The sequence below is a fragment of the Pinus tabuliformis genome, chromosome 4_2 (genome assembly GCF_031772625.1).
Source record: "Pinus tabuliformis cultivar Carrire ecotype Pingquan chromosome 4_2, CPIR1, whole genome shotgun sequence".
NCBI lineage: Eukaryota > Viridiplantae > Streptophyta > Pinopsida > Pinales > Pinaceae > Pinus > Pinus tabuliformis.
The window spans coordinates 280,545,401-280,551,182 of NC_142304.1; the positions used below are offsets into that span (position 1 = coordinate 280,545,401).

General features: G+C 34.5%; 1 long non-coding RNA gene across 1 annotated transcript; it reads left to right on the plus strand.

Annotated features, from left to right (window-relative positions):
* The first annotated feature begins 2,930 nt into the window (after nt 1-2,930).
* Nucleotides 2,931-4,314, plus strand: LOC149169087 (uncharacterized). Its single transcript, XR_016259365.1, has 5 exons — nt 2,931-3,067; nt 3,198-3,282; nt 3,406-3,470; nt 3,763-3,847; nt 4,059-4,314. It is a non-coding gene; the product is annotated as an uncharacterized LOC149169087 (long non-coding RNA).
* Nucleotides 4,315-5,782: the final 1,468 nt, after the last annotated feature.

The window sequence follows — 5,782 nt, forward strand, 5'->3', positions numbered from 1 at the left end:
ATATTATATATTAAAAAATAATCTAATAAATAATTTTGATTATAATAATGATTTTTTTAAGTAAATAAAAAATTATAAACATATTATGGGTTATATTTGCCCTTTATTTAAAAAAAATTCTTCACACTTAATTTTATAATTTTAATGTCTTTCGTGACCAAAAAAAGTACATATAATGTTTAATATTATTTAATATTATTATTATTTTGAAAAAATTATTAAATTTAATCTTTAATTAAATTATTATTAAGTTTTTTAACCAAAAATTTAAGGCTATAATAAACCGATAGAAATCAAACTACAATAAAAAAAAAAAAAAATTACATAATTTTTATTGAAATTATATATATATATATATATATACAAATTTTTAACAATTTAAATTCGAAATAAATTTGAAATTACAATTTTTTTGTGAGTTCAATTTTTTTATCAAGTCATAATAAAGATACACCGTGAGAAGTATGGATGAAAAACTCTTTCTACCTTATTCTTACTGGACTTGTTGGCCATGAGGTAATGGTAAAAAGGCCATGACAACAACAAAAGGAAACTTAAAGACCACAAGAAAATTTTCTAAAGTAACCAAAAGAGCACAAGAATCAAAATACAACCCATAATCATCCTTGATCAACTAAATTACCCGAAGCAGGTTCATCCATACCATTGCTAGGTGGCAGAGGATGACGAAAAGCTTCGTGCACATGCACTTCCATATGAGCCATTATGCTGTCAAGTTGGTCCAACATATCTCGTATCCTCTTCTGACCTTGACGAAGGGAGACCAACCTTTCCATCATATGGCACTAGTTGTGTTGGAGGTCATTCAAAAAAGAAATAATATTGTTCTGGTCATCATGTTAGTCCCAAGCCAACTACTCCACTAATGTGGTAACCTGATGAATCTGCGCTTCTAGGAAATCAAAGGGAAGGGGTAAGTCTACTCTCCTAAGCGAGTTGGTGGGCCGCTGATCCACTGCTTCCCCATTGTCTCGGTGGTCCATTTGGTGGGCTAAACCTTGGCCATGAGGAATTTCTCCTTTGCAAACACATCCTTGTTGGTGCTACATAAATCTCCATATAGGACACAAACAATTCCCACGTGGAGCTTTCAGCCCAATGAACCAACTGCCCAAAGGAACCCCAAACACCTTGTTAGATAAAAAACCAAAGAAGAATGTAAAATGTGTATCGCCAAAACACTCACTAATGAGACTACAACTGCCTTTTGCACCCCTGATTGGGCAGTAACTGCGACCACCCTCTCTAGTCACAAGCCAACACCAGAGACACAAACTCCTCCAGGCCTCCCCAAACTTCAAATGGCTCTCGGGCCCCACATAAGAAAATGAGATCCCTAGGGCTACATAACCACCATCCCATAGACCCTCCAGAGGTGAAGTATGACAAAGGTAAAGAACATGAGCCGCAAATGGATCTTTGACTCCACCATCAACCACACCGAAAAGCACCAAGAACATGCCAAGCACCTCTAAAATGACTTTACTAGACCTTCTAGAAAAAAAATCATGAGCATAAAACAAAATTAAACATGAAATCTTTACCCGCATAGTGGTGAGAAAGGAACCCTTGAAAGCAAAAATGAAGGCCTCTTGTCAAACTTGGTGACCAACGTGTCCTAAATCTAGAAGCTTACCCATAGGCTTAGCCTTCCATAGCGAACCAGGGTCCCAGATTAATATGCTCGGAACAACCTCCTCTGTGGAATTGAAACCATTAGCACCTGAGTCACTGATCATCTTTAAGTTCTCGGAGTGGAGGGCAGGGGATGGCTGTGAAAGATAGCCACCCTGCGCTCCAAGAATGTATGTTCCCACCGATGTATCACAACCCATTCCCTGAAACCAACAGTCGTGACCCTCAGAAAACCAAGCAACACTATACTCTTGGCTCGTTCTAGAACCTTCAAATCTTGCTTGCCAACAATGGCTTCCCTGACGCCCCTCTTCATATTAATCTTTGTGTGGGAGGGGATTAATTACCCCATCTTGAACCATTGTCCCCCATTGAACTTTAATATATTTCAATTTAAATTATTAAAAAAATTAAAAGTATAATGCAATTAAGTCAAAAATATATTTTAACTTAAGTATTTGAATATATGTAACATACCTGAATCCACATACATTTTTTTTTTACCCATATTTGTTGTTTAATAATACCATATTATTTCCTTAAGTCTTTAAGGGATACAATTCAATTTTTCCTTGATATATTTTAGTATTGCAACAACTCTTACAATTCTGGTTTAGATCTCTATGGATATCATCTCTTATGGCAATTTATATTCTAAAAAGTGATCCCTCTCCATATATAATTTATCGCTTGTTCAAGTAATCTAGTCACTCTCTTTTTGTATATAAAAGTTTATTTGTCCTATTCTCTATTATTTGTAATGACTTAATCTCACCATTATTTTGTTATTCTAGACACATAATTTGTTTTCCCCACAGTGTGGTCATAGACATGGTTAATATAACCTCCCATTTCGTTTGCTAAAATGACTCTCTTACCACATAATATGGGTTTACATTATACCTCTTAATTCAAAGGTTTTACATTATCTTTCTAGGTTCATCTTTACAAAAGGATATTTATTAACCCGATGCAGGGGTCCTATCAATGGTGCGACATTTATGTTGGTTTATTTCATATATATATGGTATGACATGAGGTTTGTTACAATGTTGGTATTACTATCCAACTCGCCTTGGTAACTTTGAATAGGGAATATGAGTGGGGCCGTGGAAGCCATGTAGACCTTTTCTACACACTTGGCGTACGAGATTGGCACCACACAAGGGTGATCATGTGAACTTCACATGGATCCCTGGTAGCACTATTGATGACCTTGGTCTATCACCCACATCTAACAATGGAAAATGATCAGTGTTTCAAATTGACTAACCCTATTTTTCACTAGTTTTCACTGTGTCATTTGATTTTCCTTGTGACCTAAACGTTGCACCACTTGGTGTCTCTGTGAGGGTTAGTTGTAATTTTAATGTGCAGGATCCTTCCATGCACTGGAATGCATTCGATCCAAGTATTACCCTATTTTTTGTTCTTATACTTTTAATAAATTAGGCTGTCTCTCTATTTTGGAGAATATTAATGTTTGTTTATTTCTCAGATGCTAGACTCTTATGCGTTACCTTGTTTGTTTTTCTATGTAGGATTTCGGCCCCTTCTAGAGTAATTATGGCTTGATGCCCTGAATTAAGTTCCAGAATGCATTTTTCATTTCTATACCCTCTTTAGGTATGTGCGCTCTTGCTCCTTGTGTTTCCACATTTTATACTTTTAGGATGTCTTGTAGAGTGGTTTCCCTCTTTTTTTCCTGTTGGGTTTAATCTAGTATTCCCTCTGCCTTTCTGTGTTTAGGTGAAGTCATGGCTCTTACCCGTGGAGTATGCTATCTCATCCGCTTCTGTTTCAGCACTCGTATGGTAATACCCTATCTCTGTCATCAACACCTTTAGTTAGGGTTTCAATAATCTTCTGAGTAATATAGTTGAGTTTGGGGTTTGTTAAGGGTTTAAACTTTCTGAGAAAGGGTATGCGTAGCACATTTCTTCTCCCATTTATGATTTGAGCGCACTCTGGTTATTGCTCTCCAATTCCTTCCAGTCCTTTGTTTTCTCATTGGGAATTAATACTCAACACTTAGAACTTGAATTGTTATTTATCTTACGAATTTCCACTTTTTGTTGATTATATCCATTGTTTTCTTCTTAGTAGAGTTACCTTAAGGGTTTCCAAGTCTCACTTATTGCTGGTGTATTTTCCCAAGCCCAAAGGAATACCTAATGAAATCCTCCCACAGGTAAATCATGTTTCTTTCTTCCTTTTATTTCAATTCTAGTAGTGGTTAAGTTGTTGCCTCAACTTGCAATCTAGTTTCATCGCTCTTTATTTTCTTTTGTGGTTTCCTTTATAGGTACCCACATGAAATTGTAATCTCTTTATCAAGTATCGAGTTCGTTTTTCCTATACCAAGCGGTTTTCATAAACTAATTCGAGTATCTCCCTTCCAGGTTGGGATCTCCCACTCCATTCAACCATGTTATGGGTATTCGCCTGCGCCTCTGGTATTCCTTAGCCAGTGTTTCTATTGAGTCCATGGCTGTCAAGGGTCGAGCCCCTTATATAAACACAAATACATAGGCTAAGAATGGCTTATTTGTTTGATTTCTTATGAAAAAATTTTCTGGGTTTGGACTTCAAAGGAACTAGTGTTCCTGGGAAATGCAAAACTTATGCACTCAAATCAGTCTGTAGCCACTACTTGTTTCTCTATCTTTCAATTCAATGAAAAGATTTGGAAATGGTTTAGGTCCTTCTTATAACATTCAATTCACTTTTCTTGTGAATCATTCAATGGTACACTATCCATTTGTGATATGTTTTAATACAAATGGTTTCTGTGACTCTATGTCAAATTTACAACTTGTGATAACAATATTTCTTGTTGACTCATTCCTATTTATATTCAAGTTCGTATTTTTATTTACATTTAGTTGTTATGTCCTCTTTTTTTTACATCGTATTGATACTAAGGTTAGTTTGTAAATTTCCATGAATAACAAGCTCTTAGTGATAAATAATTATGTTTATTCATATACACAATGTTAATGATTCTTGTTCAGGCTATGCGCAAGTTCCAATTGCTTCTTTGTTATAAGTCTTTGTGTTCCACTTACTTAGCATTCTGCTTTCGATTATTTGTATATACTCATTACTCAATCTATACTTATGAGCCATATAACTTTGGTTACCTTTTTTTCATTTTATGATCAACTAGTACAGTCTAGGAACCACAGTTTTCCCATGAAGGCGTATAAATTGAAATTGTCGGTTAGAAGTCTATACCTTTTGGAACCTATAGCTAACATGTAGTTATGTGATGTGGAACTATAGGTCCACCTAATTATAGTTACAAGGCCATTATAATAATATATCCACACGGGATTTATATCACCGAATTTCTCATTCGTTCCTCTCCTTACTTGTAACTACACCTTTCAGAATTATTAGAATTCTGGCTAATTATTATGGTTTGGAAAAGAACAAAATTGTATGTTACCTGTTATAAATGTTTTGGTATTCTATGTCGATTGTCTAATAGACAATTTTCTTATTATATATTTATCTTCACTTATAACACTAAGCAGAGTTAGTTAAATAGATTCCTCTTTGGATACATAACTACATTGAAATGGAAGGAAATCTACCCACATGCACCTTAGGTTATATTCCAATTCGCACCATATGTGCACAATACTAAATCCTCAAGGTGTATAGTATACATACAATATGATCCTTTATTTAAATTCACATCTACAAAACTTTTAGAATTTGTCGATTCCTTTAACATCCTATATAAAAATATTTATCTTCCAATTCATATGAGTACATGTACAAAATATTTCATCTACATTCCATAATTTTCATAATCTATTTTTCATGCATGCATAATGAAACCATGCATACTACTATCGGTAATGTAATTATAAGGTAAATGTATCTAAATGTATATATTTATATATTTTAGGAATCCAAAACTGAATCATAAATGAATATATACAGTAAGCATTTCTTTCAATAATATACTACTACATGTCAATTTCCTTTTCACTATGATAATAAAATATGACCAAGTATCGAATCACAATAATGACTTGGAAAATATTAAGGAACCAAGCACGTTCCTCTTGATCATGAACTGCCTCGACTATTACCCCCCGAGCTAAGATCTCCT